Consider the following 20,973-nt stretch of genomic DNA (forward strand, 5'->3'; position numbering starts at 1 on the left):
TGTAGGCACCGGCCTGGGGAGAAATTTCCACCCTGCCCCCCGACCCAGCCCGCCCCTGGGATAGGGTAGTAAAAATGCTGTTCATTTATCACAAGTCCATTCTGCCAAAGAAAACTACCATATACAATTTTTTTAGGGGGGCTTCAGTTTCATTTTAACCAAATGCCGACCAGCTCACGCAGATATTCTGCGCAGGTCGGCTTTCCTGCGCGAAACGATGTACCTGTACGTCAGTCTATGCAGGGAGGATAGCGGGACTCGATGTCTGCCGGTGACCCGCGATCATGGTGAGCAGATGCAGAACGGTGAACCGCCTATGTAAACAAGGAGATTCCCCGTTCTGCCAGATGACATGTGAGAGATCTGCTGTTCCCAGTGATAGGGAACAGCGATCCCTGTCATGTCGCAAGCAGCCCATCTCCCCTACAGTTAGAACGCGCTGAGGGAACGCGCTTAACCCCTTGATAGCCTCTAAGTGTTAACCCCTTCCCTGCCAGTGCCATTTTTACCTTGATCAGTGCATATTTATAGTACCAATCAATGTAATACTTTCACTGGTCCCCAAAAAGAGCAATTTAGCTTACGAAGCATTGCCCGTTCATTCCAATGGGCATGGCATTTTGGGAGTGTTCCCAAACCGCCCCAAAGATGCTGCTTGCAGGACTTTTCGGAACGTTCCTCAAGCGCATCACCGCAGTGTGAAAAGTCACACTTCAATGAATGGAAGGCGGTTTTCAGGTGCTTAGCAGAGGCTGTTTCCATCGCTAAAGCACCTGAAAACCGCCCCAATGTGAAAGGGGTCTTAGGGAACAGAACCCGAAAAGGCAACTCACATCTGTTCCCAATCAATGTGCCGACTGTCCGTTCAGCTCCAAATTTTACAAGCATTCCTTGTGTCTGCTTCATTGTTTTTACTGAATATTGCGTTTGAAAAAAAAAAAAAGAGGATTATTCTCTAAAACCGAGAAGCGACCTTGTGTAATAGTTGGAGATTTTGTAATACACACACATACCTGCGTGAGCAGCTCCATCTGAAGGAAGAACGGGAAAAACAAATGTACTTTATTTTCCTCCGTATAATTCCTCCGGTCACATGGGAACATGTGGAGCAGATTAAAAGTGTTTTAATTCTTTTGAAGAGTAAAACATATTTTGAGAACACTATCAGACGGTAAATTCACAAAAGCTGGACTCTTATTAAATGAAAATGACTTGCGGAGGCAAGCGTGGCTAGTGGTGCGATGCTTTGATCCGCACAGACTCCATATTGTTCGTATTGTACGCCTGTATGATTCCATCTGTCTGGGAAAGGTTGGTCAGATTGTATCTGCTGCTTGGGGTTAAACTGTACTGTGAGAAGCGGCCTAAACACAGCCAGGCTTATTGAAAGTTCTAGATACCATAGATGGGACTTCCTAGGTACCAAAAAGGTCTCAATACTTATTTCCAAAATTACAAATCTTCATTTCTAAATTGCATAAAAAGCATTAATGAAATACAAGACGTTTTGGTAAAACTCCCTGTTAATGTCTTATTCAATACCATGTTGAAGTACAATCCAAAGACTATAGACATTAAGGCTCCAGACATTAAACCCCCCTAGTTTTCCGCGGAGTTGCCGGGTGCCATAGAGGACTAGGGTAGTGTTGCCAACCCCCGAATTTTTTACTGCCACTGCAAAAAAGTACCTAAAAATTTCTGTTTTCAGTGCTAAACTGTGGATTGTCTCAGGCATTTCTGAAGTTAGCACATGTGCAGTTCCCACCTGAGCCTATCGCAGCTATTTTTACTGGCACCGTTCGGCTCCTACGGACATTTACGGGCACCTGAAAAGTTCCCTGTTTTTCCGGGCTGCCCTTAAATCTATGGGCAGTTGGCAACACTGGACTAGGGGGCTACTACTACTGACCCTTGCACTTTGTGTTACTCACTACTGACCTCTGCACTCTGCTTTACTTACTACTGACCCTTGCACCTTGCGTTACTTACTACTAACCTCTGCACTCTGTGATACTACTGACCCCGGCACCTAAACATTTTTTGCCTTAATGCAACTAATGAATTAAGGTAAAAAATGTTTAGGCTTTACAACCACTTTAAGTTTAGCTTTATTACAATTACCAAGGAACGTGTCAGCACAGATGTTGATTGTCTAGAGCAGGATGTGTGTTATCATCTATGTATAACCATGCAGCTCCTATAAAATTCCTTCATAAGACTGGAACATCATTGACAAAAATACATTTATTGTGACCTGGTCAGGGACTTGAACCCTGGACCCCCAAGTTAAAAGTCTGAGGAACCACCAACGGAACAATCCAGGCTCCATAGTAAATCATATTTCACTTTACAGACATGTCGTGGGATATACCTCCGAAACAGTGCTTATTTGATACTGTGCTTTTTTTATCAACAACAAAAAAATGGATATAAAAATCTCAAGCAGTAGAACACTAGACATTTCCCTATTACTTCAGGGGATCCCAAAAACGTACACTGACCACACAGAGGTAATAAGAAATCTGGATGACTTCCACTACACTTCAGTGTTTGCTGTGGTTTCTTTATAGAGCCTGACAGTGTTGTAAACCACTTGTGAACCAAGCCTCATAAAGTGATGAACTCAATACAAGTTTGATCACAGCATATTACACAGCGATCAGCATTTTTTTTTGGGGGGGGGGGGGATTTTATGTTCACTAGCTTACATTATTTTCTTACCTGTTGACTATTATATATTTTTGGGACTTTGTATTCATTTAATTGTTTACACATTTGTTTACAGTTGTGCTCATAAGTTTTACATACCCTGGCAGAATTTGTGATTTCTTGCCCATTTTTCAGAGAATATATATAACGCAAAATTTTTTCTTTCACTCATGGTTAATGTTTGGCTGAAGCCATTTATTATCAATCAACTGTGTTTACTCTTTTTAAATCATAATGACAACACAAACTACCCAAATGACCCTGATCAAAAGTTTTCATACCCTGGTGATTTTGGCCTGATAACATGCACACGAGTTGACACAAAGGGGTTTGAATAGCTATTAAAGGTAACCATCCTCACCTGTGATCTGTTTGCTTGTAATTAGTGTGTGTGTGTGTATAAAAGGTCCATGAATTTCTGGACTCCTGACAGACCCTTGCATCTTTCATCCAGTACTGCACTGACGTTTCTGGATTCTGAGTCATGGGGAAAGCAAAAGAATTGTCAGAAGATTTGTGGGAAAAGAAATTTGAACTGTATAAAAGGGATATAAAAAGATATCCAAGGAATTGAGAATGCCAATCAGCAGTGTTCAAACTCTAATCAAGAAGTGGAAAATGAGGGATTCTGTTGAAACGAAACCACGGTCAGATAGACCAACTAAAGTTTCAGCCAGAAGTGCCAGGAAAATTGTTCGGGATGCAAAGGAAAACCCACAAATAACTTCAGGTAAAATACAGGACTCTCTGAAAACATGTGGTGTGACTGTTTCAAGATGCACAATAAGGAGGCACTGGACGAAAGATGGGCTTCATGGTCGAGTCACCAGAAGAAAGCCATTACTATGCAAATGCCACAATGTATCCCTTTATCCCAATGTATCTGCTTTACAGAAACATTACCAACACCATTATCTTCCTCCATTGTTTAAGCTTAAACAAAATACCTTTCAAATTGGTCCATCTGGGCTACTGATAACACTGGTACACTTTCTCTCATAGGAGTTGGCCGGCCAAAGGTACTGGAGATTCACAAAGAAAGGATTCTTGCATCTCTGCTGCCATAACTTGAGAGGAACTCGGTGCAAAACACTGCTTTAGAAAGAAGGGGAAGCTGTTACACCAAAAGAAAGGTGTAAAATGTGTGTGTTGCCATCTATTGCATCATACATTAGAGTTTGTGCCAATGGTCTCAGGACTTGGGAGGGGGATTGTCACATGAGATACCATTCTATCCCTTTCATACCTGAGTACATGGGTCATCTTAAAGCTTCCCAGTATAGCTGACCCAAGATTTAAGTACATTGTATGCTTGTCTCTGTTTCTAGGTATAAAAACACACAACTACTCCAGGTCGCTATCTGTGCTGAGAAATCGCTGTCTTGTGTATTGCAGAGCTTATCAGTAAAAGCTTTATTGTTCTCATTGCAACCCAGTGTCTTACTATCTTGTTACTGCAAGGGGAAATTATACCAGATGTCCCAGAGTGGCCCCAGAGAGGCTGAGACTGTTGCTGGGGTCGGAAGGCAGAACATAGAACCTAAGTCAACAAGTGGCTCCTACTGCCGCCTACTAGTGCCCACCAGCGCCACCCATCAGTTCCCACAGTGCCACCTGTCAGTGCCCATAGTGCCATCTGTCAGTGCCACAGTGCCACTATCAGTGTCCACAATCAGTGCCTGAAGATCAGTGCCGCCCATCAGTGTCACCTATCAGTGCCCATCAGTGCCATCTATCAGTGGTGCCCATCAGTGCCACCCATCCGTGCCACCCATCAGGGCCCATCAGTGCCATCTTATCAGTGGCCATCAGTGCCGCCTTATCTGTGCCCATCAGTACCGACTTATCTCTCCCCATCATTGCCACCTAATCTGTGCCTATCAGTGCCGCCCTAACTGTGCCTATTAGTGCCCATCAGTGCAGCCTATCAGTGCCCACCAGTGCCGCCTCATCAGCGTATATCAATGAAGCAGAAAAATTACCTGTTTGCAAAATTTTATAACAGACTATTAAACATGATTTTTTTTTTTTTCAAAATTTTCCATATTTTTTTGTTTGTTTAGCAAAAAATAAAACCCCCAGCTGTGATTAAATACCACCAAAAGAAATCTCTGTTTGTGGGACAAAAATGATAAAAATTTCATTTGGGTACAATGTTGTATGACCGCGCAATTGTCATTCAAAATGCGTCAGCGCTGAAAGCTGAAAATTGGTCTGGGCAGGAAGGGGGTTTAAGTGCTCAGTAAGCAAGTGGTTAATGAGTAAATAATTGCAGTGCATGGTATTTATTTATCTGCCTGGGTGTTCCACTTTAAAAATTGTTAATGTTAAAATGACATTGTGGATCACTTTCCAGTGGCCTTTAGAAGCCAGTCTAAACTTAGGGCTTTCTCCAGCCTTTTAAATCTTCCAGTTTGAGCTCTGCTGTACAGGGATTGCAAAAGGTAGATATTATTCAAGGTACTCAAGTACTTACAGTGCTAACATTGAACAAATACAAAAAAATTAATGAGGTATTAAAGAAGTATTAAACCCAAAACCAAACTTCAGCTCACAATTTATAATCAGTTACAGCAAACAGTTTTTCCCTTTTTGGGATGAAGTTTTACCTGAATAAATATAAGCTGATAATTGTAAGCCCCCCTGCCAGTGTTAAATAGTTTGTCTCATCCATGTAAACTGATACATCTGCAAGATAGCTTGTTCTTTTAAACAAATGTAGCACTAACCCCCGAAGGAGCTGCTGGTTTGATTGGGCTTACCGTTACCTTCTTCACCTCGATTTGTGTCTAGGGGTTCCTGTATTAGATGGCCCAGAAACTTTAGAGACTGACGACAGATCCGCTTAAAGGGATTTTTATTTGCAAAAAGCGTAGTTAACGAATAGGATCAAAAGGTTAGGAAGAAAGGTTCAGGTACTCTTAGCCCCTGTACACACGGTCGGAGATTCTGCCAACCAAATCCGTCGGATTTTGTCCTTCAGATTTAGTCTGACGGATTGTGTCCGAAACTGTTGCATACACACGGTCGGACTAAGTTGTCGAAAAATATGATCTTTCAGAACGTGATGCCGTAATTTTGTTACGATGGGACTAGATTCAGGCTAGTAGCCAATAGCTTTGATGTAGGAATTTGATCTGAGCATGCGTGGCACTTGGTCCGATCAAAATTCTCTACACATGATCAGATTACGTCCGACCGGCCCAGTTGGTCGGGAAATATTTCCAACATGTTGGAAAATTGGGTCGGACGGAGATTCGGACGGAATCAGACCGATGCATACCACACACGGATTATCTGACGACACGGCCCGATAAGACGCATTCCGACAGATTCTCCGACCGTGTGTACAAGGCTTTAGTGCCAAAGTCAATAATAAAGAACTCTCTTACTTTGACTAAATCCAGAGAATAGCCATTCACAGCTGGATGTTCACTCAAGTTGGATAGTCCCTCTCTCACAAGGCCTAGCAGCCAACAGGGTGCTTAAATCAGGAACAAGTCTCTGCCACAGACGTTGTTGTAGAACATGTAGAAATAAGTCTCTGCCACAGACGTTGTTGTAGAACATGTAGAAATAAGTCTCTGCCACAGACGTTGTTGTAGAACATGTAGGAAACTAGAACTTGTAGAACACTTATGTGATACCTGGATCTTTCAGCCGGTTTGGCGATACCCATGAAATTGGATTCACTTAGGTCCCTCAGCCTCACCAGGCTTTTGCTAAGAAGCCAACCCCTACGTGGCCTTCTTCTGAAGAGTCCTCCCCTGGATAGCTACGAAGTTGCTGGGCTTCTCAACAACCAGAGACGGCGCCGGACCACCTCGAAATCCTTTCTTTCGTTTCCTTGCCTTGGGCTAGCCAGCCCGGAGACATAAAGTTGGGTGGATCCGCACCCCAAGCCATAGCCTTCTTGGGGGCTGGTCAGGAGGACCAGGACCATGGAGTCAGGACATACTTCTGGACCGGAACCCCGAACCACGTGACGTCCGCATCTTAAGTACCCTCTACCAGAAAGCACAGCAAGAGTGACACTCCCACTGGGCGGGCTCAGAGAGAAAGCAACCTTAAAGCACCCAACCAGACTGTGGTTCCATGCCTGCCAGAAGAAACAGTGCCCCCGGTGGCCAGGCTGAACACCCTATAGTCCAGTCAGACTGATGCTGAGGTCAAAATTTGGAACAATTATACCCAAACCAAACTGCAGTTCGGGTGTAACATTAAATTTCAAAAACATAGTGTGTGCTCTTCAGGAGCCGGCGCTACAGAAATAACAGACTTACTGGCCAGATCACCAGGTGAAAATAGTAGAAAGAAAGCCTAAAAAAGAAAACGAATGCAGCAATCACATCTAAGAATTGGTAAACTGCAATATACAGTGCCTTTCAGAAATACTGCCTGTACTTCAAGCCACACCATAGAGGCAGCAGGAGCTTAGGGAGCTTAACATGTGGCTGAGGAACTGGTGCAGAGAAGGAGTGTGGCTTCATGGAGAACTGGTCTGACTTCGTGGTCGGTTACCAGCTCTATAGCAGGGATGGACTGCACTTAGTTGGGAGGGGTGCAGCTTTTTTGGGAGTGAAGATGGCCAACAAGTTAGAAGAAACTACGGTTCAGGCTCCAGCTCCAACAGAGTGCGACACTCCCGTTCAGGCTCCAGCAGAGTGCGACACTCCCGTTCAGGCTCCAGCAGAGTGCGACACTCCCGTTCAGGCTCCAGCAGAGTGCGACACTCCCGTTCAGGCTCCAGCAGAGTGCGACACTCCCGTTCAGGCTCCAGCAGAGTGCGACACTCCCGTTCAGGCTCCAGGAGAGTGGACCATTCAGGCTCAAGAAGAGTGGACCGTTCAGGCTCCAGGGGAGTTTTTTTCCCCAGATAAATGTGTAGGGGTACGATGTACCCCATACTCATTCACATAGGGTGGGGGGCCAGGATCTGGGGGCCCCCTTATTAATTTTAGATTGTAAGCTCTAACGAGCAGGGCCCTCTGATTCCTCTTGTACCAAATTGTAATGTAACTGTAATGTCTGCCCTTATGTTGTAAAGCGCTGAGCAAACTGTTGGCGCTATATAAAACCTGTATAATAATAATAATAATAATAATAATTAATGGGGGCTCCCAGATTCCGATAAGCTCCCCGCCCGCAGACCCCAACAACCAACATCCAGGGTTGTCAGGAAGAGGCCCTTGTCCTCATCAACATGGGGACAAGGTGCTTTGGGGTGGGGGGGCTGCAGAGTGCCTCCTTCCCCAAAGCACCCACCCCCCCATGTTGAGGGCATGCGGCCTGGTACGGTTCAGGAGGGAGGGGCGCTCGCTCGTCCCTACCCCCTTTCCTGACGGGCCGGGCTGCGTGCTCAGATAAGGGTCTGGTATGGATTTTGGGGGGGCCCCCGGCTTAGGGGGGTTCCCCTTAAAATCCATACCAGACCTAAGGGCCTGGTATGCTCCTGGAGGGGAAACCCATGCCGGCATGGAGTTCCCCCTCGAGAGCTGATTGTTCTGTGAGAGAGGTGACATTGTCGCTTCAATATAGATGGAGATCTGACTTGGAAGCGACTTCCATTGAAATCAATGGGTACAAGTCGCCTAGAAGTCGGATTGAAGTAGTAAAGGAACCTTTTTTGAAGTCGGAGCGACTACTGTAGTGTACATTAAGACGGCTCCAATAACTTACATTGAATTTTCTCAACAGCGCGACTTGGGGCGACCTGAAGTCGGAATCGCATCCCGAGTTGCCCCTGTGTGAATGGGCTCTAAAGGAAAAGGGGCAAAAATAATGAGAATATTTGTAAAGGTAAAAGTTGTGCGCCCCTCCGATGCACTCCTCTAAGTATGCTTCTTCTGATTTACATAACCCTTCAACGACCTTGAAAGGTAAGAGGCAGAATATCTCCTACTTCTTTAAGATGTTGATTGATATGAGTACACGGGAGGTTTAAATTTAGTGTTGTCTGAAATATTCATCTAAATCCCAGCTATTGGGACTTTTTTTTTTTAAGAACTTTTGCACCGACAAGTTCACCACTTTCTATACAAATGCCATGTAGTATTTAAATTCCAAAACAGCTAAATTGCCTTTGGCAAGGAACAAAAAATGTTCTATCAGAAGATATAATGCTGTAATTTTTCAGGGAGTGTCAGGGAGCCAGTGGTAATATGCTTTAAAAATGCTGAGGAATTTTATGCTGAAGAATTTTAAAGTGAAACTCCACCCTCTCTTTTTAAGTTTTGGGGGGATTTGCATCTATAACACTGTCCATTAAATGGGCTAGAAGATGTTCCCCTGTGTCTGCTCTGAGATGAGCTCCAAGATTCCTGTCTAAAGTATCAATTACACAAAATTCCAATGTTCTGTTCAAATGACACTTTATACATTGAGATACACTATATTGCCAAAAGTATTGGGACACCTGCCTTTACACGCACATGAATTTTAATGGCATCCCAGTCTTAGTCCGTAGGGTTCAATATTGAGTTGGGCCACCCTTTGCAGCTATAACAGCTTCAACTCTTCTGGGAAGGCTGTCCACAAGGTTTAGGAGTGTATCTATGGGAATTTTTGACCATTCTTCCAGAAGCGTATTTGTGAGGTCAGGCACTGATGTGGACGAGAAGGCCCGGCTTGCTGTCTCTGTGCTAATTCATTCCAAAGGTGTTCCTTCGGGATGAGGTCAGGACTCTGTGCAGGCCAGTGGAGTTCTTCCACCCCAGACTCACTCATCCATGTCTTTATGGACCTTGCTCTATTAAAAATTCTCTATTGTCACACAACTGGATGGGCTCAGGGCGCAGTGCGCTGCGCCCCGAGCCCACCCTTTTTTGAAGCCTATTATAGCCTCTGGCTCTACTCATGTGCTTTAAAAATAAAACCCCATTGGAATCCATGTGTCCGGCACCTTGCATGTAGATTAGGGGCCAGACGCATTGATGGGAGGGTGGTGCCCATGTGCCCCTAATGGACGGACCGCCACTGATGAACAGCTGCACTGTGTTCTGTGTGCACCAGTTTCAATAAGTCTCCTAAGCCCTGTCTCTGCAAATAACTAAGATTGACTGAGGCAACATGGAAGAAGCAGAAAAGGTCTAGGTAGGACTAAACCAACTAGCTCTAAAGAGGAGGGGAAGAAAGAAGAAGATAACCAAAATCAAATTGTAAACAAGGTGCAGTGGCCCAAAACCGCCAATAGATCTCAGCATACTTCAAATACCGTTAACCTAATGCAGTTCATTACAACACATAAAAAATACATGATAGTGGGAAAGAACAGCCTCTCCATTCATAATTGAGAATTAGAAATGTATCCTCAGTTGTGAGGGGCTGATCTATAAATATTGTCCAATGCATCAGCACTGCCAATCAGAATCAAGCTCAGATAACCCCCCTAAACCCCCTATTATTTAAATATAGAAATGCTGCTCTGAAGGCCAAATCCTACTGAAACCTATTAAATCCAACTCACGGAAAATAGTTAAACACAAATTATTTTATTTACATATAAACTTAAAAGCCACAAGAGACAAAAATCAAGTTTGTGTGCAACAAATGCCCTTACAAACTCAGATATGACCTTGTAAAAGTAGCAATGACAACATCACCATGCTGTACATAGCCTGTGCAGAGAGCAAAGCTCTGGGAGGGGCCCACAGCTCCACCCACTACAGGATGTCTGTAGAAAACTACAGGAGAGGGCGGAGACAAGACCAGTCACCCTGCACAAGGAGAGAGCCGCAGTGACCAGTCTTTATTACAGGATGGTCCTGTACAAAGGCAAAGCTTTACACTGGATTGCTGCACAGATTTAGAAGAAATACACAAAGCACGCTGAGAAGTACAAAGATTGAAATACACTTGTATTTAGACAATTTTTCCAGAGTTCATCTTAAAAGCAGAACTCCATCCAAAAATAAAATAAAATGAATAGCTCATTAAAAGATAAAATATCAAAACCAGTTTTTGCTGCAATATTCACCTTCAACCCCAGAGAACCCCCCCAGTATTTTTTTTCTGCCACTAGATGTCCCCAGTCTGCAGGGCTTTTTTTCTTAGAGAACAGGTGCTGGTACTCCCCCTTGTCTCCGCCCCCTACCCACTGACAAGCACTGTCCCTTAGTTCCACCCCCTACCCACCTCCCAGTACCGCCCCTTTTAGAAAACACAGACCAAAGTATAATTTTGTGGTGCTGGGTAATGTGTATGGAATGTGTTAATAATGAAAAGAAAAGTAATATAATAGAGCCCCTGCAGCCAGCAACAACAGACCACTCCCCTCCCAGGAACAATAGATCTCCCAAGCAGCAATAGACCTCCCAGCAGACATTAACCACTTGCTTACTGGGCACTTAAACCCCCCTCCTATCAGACCAATTTTTAGTTTTCAGCGCTGATGCACTTTGAATGACAATTGCGCGGTCATGCTACACTGTACTCAAATACATTTTTTATCATTTTTGATTAGAGCTTTCTTTTGGTGGTATTTGATTGCCTCTGCGGTTTTTATTTTTTGTTTAAAAAATGTAAAAAGACCAAATAAAAAAAAAAAAAATTATTTTGTTATAAAATTTTAAAACAGGTAATTTTTCTCCTTCATTGACGTACACTGATGAGGCGGCACTGATGGGCACCGATAGGTGGCAGTGATGGGCACTGATCAGGTAAAACACTGATAGGCAACACTTCTAGGTGGCACTGATTGGCACCACTTGTGGGCATTGATAGGTGGCACTTTTGGGCACTGTCAGGTGGCAATTTCAGGTGGCATAGATGAGGCATAATTGCCTCTTCCTCTTCGGGACCGATGTCCCTTTCAGATGAGCCAGTGAGCGGCTTTTTTTTTCTCCTCCGCTGTTAGCATGAAGCACCAAGCTTTTGTTTTGATCATGGGATCAGCTGACAACCGATCACATGGTAAGGGGCCAGGACCAGCCCCTTACTCGGATCGTTCTCAGTGACTCGGCGATCACAGTCTGCTCCGCTCGTGGCCTGTAGGGAGCGCACAGGGAGCAAGCACAGGGGAAGCAGTCATATGACGGCCTCCCGGAAATTCAGGTCCGTGCTGTGGCCGTCATTCGTCTATAGCACGGATGTCAAGAAGTTAATAGACTACCTTAAAAGTAGATCCCTCCCTCAAGAGTAGAACCCTCCTAGCAACAACTGACCCCCAACAACAAAAGATTCCCCCCCATGACAATAGATCCCCCATCCCCACCCACCAGAATAGACCTCCCCAGCAACAATAGACCCCATGCCCCCCCACAACAATAGATCCCAATGGTGTGCTATTGGATTGAGATATGGTGACTGTGGAGGCCACTGGAGTACAGTGGCCTCATTGTCATGTTCAAGAAACCAGTGGTGAGATTATTTGAGCTTTGCGACATGGAGCATTATCCTGCTGGAAGAAACCATCAGAAGATGGGTACACTGTAGTCATAAAGGGATGGACATGGTCAGCAACAATACTCAGGTAGGCCGTGGTGTTTAAATGATGCTCAATTGGTACTAAGGAGCCCAAAGTGTGCCAAGAAAATATCCCCCACACCATTACACCCCCACCACCGGCCTGAACCATTGATACAAGGCAGGATGGATCCACTTTCATGTTGTTTACGCCAAAATCTAACCCTACAGTTTCCTGTTCTTAGCTAACAGGAGTGGCATCCAGTGAGGTCTTCTGCTGCTGTAGACCATCTGCTTCAAGGTTCAATGTGTTGTGCACTCAGAGATGGTATTCTGCATACCTTGGTTGTAACAAGTGCTTATTTGAGGTACTGTTGCCTTTTTATCATCTCTAACCAGTCTGCCCATTCTTCTCTGACATCAACAAGGCATTTTCCTCCACACAACTGTCACTCACTGGATATTTTCTCTATTTCAGACCATTCTGGTTGTAAGTGAAAATCCCAGTGGATCAGCAGTTTTTGAAATACTCAGACCAGCCCGTCTGGCAGCAACAATAATGCAACGTTCAAAGTCACATAAATCCCCTTTCTTCCCTATTCTGATGCTCGGTTTGAACTTTAGAAAGTCATCTTCAGATGCCTAAATGCATTGAGGTGCTGCCATGTGATTGGCTGATTAAAGAGGAAGTAAACCCTGATGAGTTTACTTCCTCTTTCATTCCCTGCAAAGGCAAAGCATAATGGACTACAATGCATATGGGTGCTGTTTAATTGTATAAATTACATTTTTCCATATAATCCTAGGGGTTATGCCACCCTCACAGACAGCACAGCTACCCTGTTTCCCCGAAAATAAGACCTAGCGTGATTGTCGGAGATGGCTGTAATATAAGCCCTACCCCCCCAAATAAGCCCTAGTTAAAATCCTTGTAGGTCTTATTTTCAGGGTAGGGCTTCTTTTCGGGGAAACAGGGTAGGGCTTATTTGGAGGGTAGGGCTTATATTGCAGCCATCACCAACAATCACGCTAGGTCTTATTTTCGGGGAAACAGGGTAGGTTATGGACCCATATTTCTCTGGGTTAAGTAATACAGCTTGGCCATCTCATACCCCACAAGCCTGTGATTGGACAGTGAGGGAGTAGCAGCAGACTGATGAGCTCATCCTTCTAATTCTGCTGTCTCTCATTCATATTCCATATGCATGTAGCAAAACTTGGCGCAGACTGCTGTTCCTCCCTCTCCCAGTCTCAGTTTTACTGCATAAAAATAACAAGAGGCTGATAGCAATCAAATGCAGGAACTAATGTTAATGGAAATGAAAAATACATCATCATTTTTTATTTAATATATGATTGCATTCAAATTTAAAGGTGTGTATTGGTGAGTTTGTTTACTTGCTGGATTCATTTATTTCCCAGGGACATCAGTGCAGAGATCTTCCTCCCAGAGTTCCTAGCTCTGCCTTCCTATGTTGGGGGGTCTCACTACTCCTGCTGCATTTTTCATAGTATAAAATATTAGGGCTGTTACTGATTAAAATTTTCATGTTCGAATTAATCTTTTTTTTTTTTAAATTGATTAATCTACTAATTTTGATTAATTATAACGCACATACAGATCCAACTACTTTTAGCTGATCTGCATTAATTAGTGGTAAATGTGGTATACACTATATACAATCACCCGACACTAGTTTGTTTCCACAATCCATGACTTAACTTCACAGTTCACACAAATACATTTTAAATTCAAACTGTAGCACTGACGTAAGTCTTTTTTTTTCCACAGTAGCTCTAACTAATCCCTCCCACCTTATGGCATGGAGTCCTGTGCAAACAGGTGGTCATGCAAGCGGGTATCAAAAGGGTTAACACTAACCATAAACTTCTCTCACGTCTCCTTAGATCTCAGCAAGGACGCCAGGTCATGGGTAGAAAGAAAAGATCGAAGTGCTCACCGCTTAAGTATAAGATTACATTTTTGTGTTCAAACACAAACTACTCACATAAAGATGATAAAAACACAGCATGTAAAGCCGACAATCGTGTTAGTTCCGTAGGGCAGCAACGGGTGACGTCATGCATAGCTCCTCCCCCGTATGCGTTACGTTCAATCAGAACTTCGACGTCACCGGACTCCTCCCCCCTTCCCTTCGTTAGCAGATGGAGGCACTTAGGGAAGGGGGGAGGAGTCCGGTGACGTCGATGTCCGTGATGTCACTGGATCTCCGACGTAACTCCCTGAAGACCCGGAAGCCGGCGGAGAGGTGATTACCAATCAAAAGAATTTTGATCAATGAAAAAAATGAATCGCTTAATCAAGGAATTAATCTTTAATTTCCACAGCCCTATAAAATATATAAATAAATATAATATATATAAATATATAAAATATACACGACCCCCTCCTCCCCTGAAATTTCCACAGTGGGTCAGCAGACATTGTAATATTCTGCTTTCATCGTCTGCTGTCACAGCTGCGGTGTTGGTGCCAAACTTGGGCATGAAGAACAAAGCTGAGCTCCAGGCAAACATCTAAATATACAGATGAAGCAAACCTGCCAAAGGATTTCTATTTCTGTCAATCCAGTCCTGAGACTTGCAGAGCTCTGCCACACAGCGCAGCCCTATCTACCAGGGTGGAAGACCTGATTTTTCTCACTTCAAGACCTGTCTTTTCCCTGGGCCGTGACTGGACAGTGAAAGGTGAAGCAGCATACCTCTGAGCTCCTATTTCTCACTGTACTCTCTCCTCCTATCAGCATGACCTTTGTTAGCACATTAGCACTGTAGAACAACCCACTGGCACTTTGTGCTGCCTCTTCCTCTCTGTCTGAGCTCTACTGTACAGGGGGGCTAATTCCAAGTCGAATTCCGGTACTTAAACTTCTTGTTTTTATAAAAATGTTATTTTATGATGTGTTAATGAATACGGAATTGCATTATTTTGTGTCTTTTATATCTGCCTGCAGTTCAGCTTTAAGGATGTGTGTGCTGTAAGAGAAATGCACGTCATTTTGTAATTCTTATCCAGGAAAAAAGCTTTATTGAGAACGACAGCAACAAATTAGAACAACACATCCAGGCTGTTAGATTCCAGCTCCATCTGTCATCCACACGTACCGAGACCATTGTGTCTGCTGTTTTTCTTGGATGTGAAATTATGCCAGTTTCCAAGATGGTAGCCGACAGCCGGAATAAAAAAAAAAGAAGGAAAACAAGGAACTAGGGTTCAGCACATAATGAATGGCAGTAAAGGCTCTTCCAACCAGGGCTGTCCTTTCCAACCAGGGCTATTCTTTCCAACCAGGTCTCTCCCATCCAACCAAGGCTGTCCTTTCCAACCAGGGCTATCCTTTCCAACCAGGTCTCTCCCATCCAACCAAGGCTGTCCTTTCCCACCAGGGCTGTTCTATCCATCCAGGGCTGCCCTTTCCAACCGAGGCTGTCCTTTCCAACCAAGGCTGTCCTTTCCAACCATGGCTGTCCTTTCCAACCTGGGCAATGCTATCCAACCAAGGTTGTCCTTTCCAACCAGGGCTCTCCCATCCAACCTGGGCTGTCCTTTCCAACCAGGGCTATCCTTTCCATCCAGGGCTATCCTTTCCAACCGGGGCTATACTTTCCAACCAGGGCTCTCCCATCCAACCAAGGCTGTCCTTTCCCACCAGGGCTGTTCTATCCAACCAAGGCTGTCCTTTCCAACTGAGGCTGTCCTTTCCAACCAAGGCTATCCTTTCCAACCAAGGCTGTCCTTTCCAACCTGGGCAATGCTATCCAACCAAGGTTGTCCTTTCCAACCAGGGCTCTCCCATCCAACCTGGGCTGTCCTTTCCAACCAGGGCTATCCTTTCCATCCAGGGCTATCTTTTACAACCGGGGCTATACTTTCCAACCAGGGCTCTCCCATCCAACCAAGGCTGTCCTTTCCCACCAGGGCTGTTCTATCCAACCAAGGCTGTCCTTTTCAACCAGGGCTGTCCTTTCTAACCAGGGCTATCCTTTCCAACCAGGGCTGTCCTTTCTAAACAGGCCTGTCCTTTTCAACCAGGGCTTTCCTTGGGATTGCTAGGAAGAAGTCGGTATGGCGAAACATGTCGGGGGCGTGACCACACGGACATACATTTCATTGATATCGAACGGTTACGATCGGAGTGGTTCAGAAACGGTCAGAGCAGGTCGTAACTGGTCGGAGTAGAAGTTAGACTGCTTGGGACTCGTAGACCTTCACAATGAACAGTGATCACAGAATGTGGGTGAGAATTGAGGCACACTTCGGATCCGCCGCGACCGTAGTGCACCATTACAAGTTGTTTGTACACAGTTTGCTGTGAGAGGTTTTGTTTTGCTGGCACCAAGTTTTAAAACATGTTAGTGGAAACATTGAAGTGTGGTTGTGGAATATTTTAATAAACCAATTTTACAGTATCATGCTATGGGGAATACTTTTTTTGTTTATTTTTCACATATGGATATGCCTGGTTGAAAGTAATCGTGGTATTTACCCAGGTGGGGTTTACCTGCTCCTTTGCCAAACACAAGAGTGGGAGGCAACATCAGCTGGTGAGTGCGTTTTCATTGGGAGAGGAATCACAGACACGTCGGTGGGGTGAAAGATTGAAGGATTGGATGAATATTCACTCCTATTGTTTTCTTGCACTTTATCAATGGACTTTATTTATATAGCACGTCATCACGGGGTGTAATATGTTTAGTGTTGATTTTTGCTTAGATCACTCATTAATGGTATTAAGCGCTACTTAAATTATCTCCCAATCATTATTTGTAGTACACATTGTTTATGTATAATTTATTTTGTTTGCAACGTTTTTATTGCCCCTGATCCCTGATGTTAATCCTTTCCCAACCATTAGTACAGTGACAGTGCATATTTTTTAGCACTGATCACTGTATTGTTGTCACCGGTCCCAAAAAAGTGTCAGTGTCCTATTTGTCCACTGCAATATCCCAGTTCTGCTATAAGTCGCTGAGTGCTGCCACTACTTATAAAAAAAAAATGAAATTAATAAAAAAAAAAAAAAAAAATGTATAATATAAAAATAATAAAAAATATCCCATAGCTAATAAGCCACTCAGACCGCTTTCATGAGAAAGCAATCTGCCAGCTGAAAATTTTGGCACCATCAGATCACAAAACCCACAAAATTTCAGATTTTATAAAAATAAAAAATAAAATCTCTCCTTTGAAGTTTTACAGGCAAAGAAGCTTTTTGGATAAATTGGGAGAGTAGTGGAAACACCAAATATCAGAGGAACTCAAAGATGAATTTTGTTGCAGAATTATCTCCACAATTCAACACAACAATTGCGCTTGTGGCACAGTCCACAATTTACTCCAACATGGAAGAAGTCTTATTTGCTATTACTTTCCTGATCACAAACATGGCAGTATTATTTAATGAAATTGTCAATAGCGCCATTTAGTAAAACGCCACAAATATGAATTAAGTAAAAGAGTAAAAGTATGAGCTGATGAAAAAGATAAACCTACATACTCACCTTCATGCTTTAGCTGTCCCATGTGAACTCTATGGCCTATAGATGATGCAAATTCCTTTCCTGCAACCACAGATAGCAAGAAAGAAATTTGTACAATTCCCTCATGAACACTGTCAGTGCTGACGGGGAAATCGCTCATGCCGAACAATTGTTTTGCTCCCGGGAGAAGACAGTGATTATCGCTGGCGGCTATATCAGCTGCTAGAAAAAATCGCAAGGGAATCTGGCAGGCTGATTGTACCCAAGTTGATCGATCAATCAGCTTGGTACCACAGAACAGTTACCAGGCGTGCACATGCGTAGGAGAATTTGTGAATGTGCATGCGCACACGCACAGTTCCTTTTGGCACCAGACGGGCTATTTAAATTGCCCATGTTATGTGCTTACTGATCTTCAGCTGTTCCCTGTATCCTGCATTTATCCTGCATGATTCCCTTGTCACTGACCTGACTTGCTCCTGACCTGATCTTGGTTTCTGCTTCTGACCTGTCATTAATTCCTGACCCGGCTCTGTTCCTGACTTCGGCTTTGCTCGTGATTTGGTACCTCGCTGCCCGCCTGTTGATGACTCTGGCTTTCCCTGTGACCACACTTCTGTCTCTGATCCTGGCTTCCTGTCCGGTTCATGTGTCTGTTTGGCTGTCTGCTGTACCAGCTCTGTGCACCACTGATTGCTCCTGCCTCAGATCTGCTGAGAGCCCTGACAAGTTGCATGTCTTGAACCAACAGCATAAGCAGAGTGCCCCTTTAACCTGGGATAGACTGGGTTAGACTTCTGAACACTATCAAAAAATAAGTTCACTTGGCTTTAGGCACAGGTTGTCATTATCCTTCTAATTATATTTCAATAACCAGAAATTCATCTTTTTTTTTAGGACTTTTACATGATAACCAACACACCGTATACAACCAAATGGTTTATATATAAAAGGTGTCAATTTTATTATTATTATTATTTAAAAGGAAAGAGACCTCCATGAGGCTCAAAGTGTTAAAAAACATAGATTCGGACATTCAACATTATAGCACAATTATTTTCACAGTGGTGATACCCAATATGGTATGGGTATGTAAAAGTCCTAAAAAAAGAAGAGGAATTTCTGGTTATTGAAAAAGACTTCTGAACACTACTACTGTTCCTGGTCCATTGGTTTGCCAGTCCCCTTGGGATCGCATCTCCTGCTGTAAGTTCTTCCATCAACATCCACAGGCACTTGTGTTGCTCCTGTCCCTCAGTACCCTTTTCTTCTACCTTCAGTAGGACCTGGGCTGGAGATACAAGAGAGGCCAACCTCATAATTTTAGTCTACTATCAGGTACTCTACAGCAGTGGTCATCATCCCTGTCCTCAGGGCCCACTAACAGGCCAGGTTTTATGTATTACCTTGGGGAGATGCAGACTAGAATACTGCAATCACTGAGCAGCAAATGATATCACCTGTGATGTATCTCAGTTATCTTGCAAACCTGGCCTGTTAGTGGGTCCTGAGGACGGGGTTGATGACCACTGCTCTACGTGACAACTATCAACTGTCTGACTTCACACGCATTCTGCTGCTGACACTGTTATATGCACTTCGGAGCTGGAGGCTAGTGTTCAAGCTCAAGCTGCCATCATGGCAGCAACAGCCAAACTTTAAATCAGTGGTTGTAAACTTATGAGCTAAAGGGGACCGCAAATGTGTCTCCTAACATCACCAAAGGGCCACATATAATGTTCAATATACAGTAAGTAATGCTTGAGAGGGCAGTTGGGGAACTGCAGACCTGGAAATGAGCGTCAGAGAGTGTGCATACCTCCCAACTTTTTGAGATGGGAATGAGGGACATCTATCAGCAAAAGTATGCAGGCATAGGACACACCCCTTGCCACGCCCCCTTAAAGGAGAATTGTACAAAAAAGCAAGATTGGTTAAACCCACAAGTGCTTTTTTTTACCATTACTATTCCTTTATATTGGCTTTTGGAATTTACAAATGCAGCAATTTAGAAATCAGATGAAAGGTTTAGCTCTGGAAAACGCTTGATAAATAAAAAGTGCATTTTATATACATCTATATGGATCAGACCAAAATGAGGGACAAATGAGGAGGAATGAGGGACAAAGGGACATTGCTCCAAATAAGGGACAGTCCCTCGAAATCAGGGACAGTTGGGCGCTATGAGTGTGGACATGCTACATGTCCACACAACCCGGCCAAAAGGCTGGGGATATGCTACAGAAGACAATACAAAACTGAGATCATGTTACATGAGGCTAGTAGAGATTAATGCTTTTACCCTAATCAATGTTCCCACTACAGACTGTCCGGGTCCGAGGACCGCACATCATTTACAAAAGGGCCGCATGTGGCCCTCGGACTGCAGATTGGGCACCGGGGGCTTTAGATGGTCACTGAATTCCCACTGAATGCTCAAGCTGCTCAAGCAAAGCTCAAAAACTGACATAAATTTTCCAGTTCTAATAACAAAAGAAAGAATTTTCAGCATCCTGCATAAGAAAAGACATCACTGTCTCTTTAAGAACACATCAGCGCTCACATTTCCTCCAATTATAATCATCTATTAAGCGTTGTGTAAGTATGACCCTCCAGAGACGCCAGCTCTAGAATGTCACCCCCCGCAGAGCCAGCTCTGTTTAATAAACTTCTACTATATAAAATGTCACAATAATGGGGGCATTTTTTCCTGGCGGCCACGCTCCATTGGAAAGTTCTTGACATTCCTGGCATTCCGATGTATTTACCAGCCTGTTTATCTTTAATGATGTAGTTATTGGTATTAACCGTGCTGGTGGCTTCCAGCTCATTTAGGAAAAGCGGGCTACCTCCTATGGGGAGGGAGGAATATTCAGCGCACACAGGGCACAGGGCCTCTTGGATGCCCGTTATGTAATGCGCAGATATGGGAACCTAGAAAGAATCCGCTGCAAGTCATGCTACGAACGAACGCAAGCCTCTTCTATCCACCCCCGAAAAATCTGCAAGCAAATACATTCCAGTACATTCATTTCTTGACATTTGATCTTTTGGCTGCTGTTATCTCTGACATTATGCCTTCTTCTGTGATGTCATCATCCTTAAAGTAGTATTAAACCCTTTTTTAGTTTAACCGCTTCAGCCCCGGGAAGATTTTACCCCCTTCCTGACCAGAGCACTTTTTGCAATTTGGCACTGCGTCGCTTTAACTGACAATTGCGTGGCCGTGCGACGTTGTATGATGTCCTTTTTTTTCTCACAAATAAAGCTTTCTTTTGGTGGTATTTGATCACCTCTGCGACTTTTATTTTTTGCGCTATCAACAAAAAAAGAGCGACAATTTTGAAAAAAAAAAACAAT

The sequence above is a fragment of the Lithobates pipiens genome, unplaced genomic scaffold, assembly GCF_037356315.1.
Source record: "Lithobates pipiens isolate NorthernLeopardFrog02 unplaced genomic scaffold, aLitPip1_a1.2 Scaffold_23, whole genome shotgun sequence".
Classification (NCBI taxonomy): domain Eukaryota; kingdom Metazoa; phylum Chordata; class Amphibia; order Anura; family Ranidae; genus Lithobates; species Lithobates pipiens.